At 35.3% G+C, this 955-nt stretch overlaps 1 protein-coding gene across 1 annotated transcript in view; it reads left to right on the forward strand.

Moving 5' to 3' along the window:
• cacna1ba (calcium channel, voltage-dependent, N type, alpha 1B subunit, a) overlaps nt 1-955 on the forward strand; it is a gene marked incomplete at its 5' end in the record, with an annotated part of 79,257 nt that overhangs the window by 46,644 nt on the left and 31,658 nt on the right. The gene's annotated exons all lie outside the window — the stretch shown is intronic.

A 955-nucleotide genomic window follows, 5' to 3' on the forward strand; every position in this document is an offset into this window, starting at 1 on the left:
CATAGTACTGTAAGTGTGTACGGAGAAGGGTCTTGTATTTATAGGACTTACCTGTTTACAAATGTCTTTGTTGATGACCTTCGTCCCGAGGCAGCTTCCACAATAGGAAAGGATCTAGTGTAACACCTTAAATATAAATCCAAGAAGACCTGACTGCAGGTATTAACCTCATCTCTGATTATTACAATGTATTTTTGGGGTATTTAAGTTTTTGAGAGGGTCCAAAGAACATGGATTTAGTTTTATGAGGATTTTCGCTAAAAAACTTAGAAATCAGAATTTTCAGGGAATTAGGCACTGAATACTGGTTTTAGAATTTTGAATATTTCTTTATATTCACATCTAAATAATCAACGGTGAAAGTTCAAAATAGACACTATAAGGTTTCGTATTTATTAAGAGATTAGCACATGTGCTCATGGGGGATCCCATTCTTCAAACTTTAGTGTTAGACAAAAGAAAATCACCCTCAGAAACGTAGTAGAGACAACTATTATAGTTGATGCGCATTGGTAAGTTGATCAGTTTGTAGCAGACTCTGCTCATCTCGTTCAAATAAGAAAAACAAAGAAAAGAAATACAAACCCTACAGATGAAACAGTGCAACTCAGAGGTTTATTCAAACATCTCACCTCAGACAATGACATGATAAATTTGTGATATTTTATCTACTAAATGTGCCTCTGCTCTCTTGTGTTTCACTGCTAAATCAGTTTTTTGCAAAAAGTTTTTTTTTTCCCTCTAAGTGGTGAATTAGTTTCACTAAGATCTTAATCCTGAGATGCAGACTCAAGACATGTTGTAGATTAAGATCCTTCATGCACAGTCTTAAGTATAACCATATTTGCATGGAGAATAATGGAGGATAATAGAAGAATTTCCGGGAATGAACGGATTGACTGCATGTTCAAAGAGATTTCAGACTGAGCTGTTCATGTAAACCAGGCTGGATGGT

The sequence above is a fragment of the Seriola lalandi genome, unplaced genomic scaffold (genome assembly GCF_002814215.2).
Source record: "Seriola lalandi dorsalis isolate HSWRI2012SDOR001 ecotype SW California unplaced genomic scaffold, Sedor1 jcf7180002054883, whole genome shotgun sequence".
Lineage (NCBI taxonomy): Eukaryota > Metazoa > Chordata > Actinopteri > Carangiformes > Carangidae > Seriola > Seriola lalandi.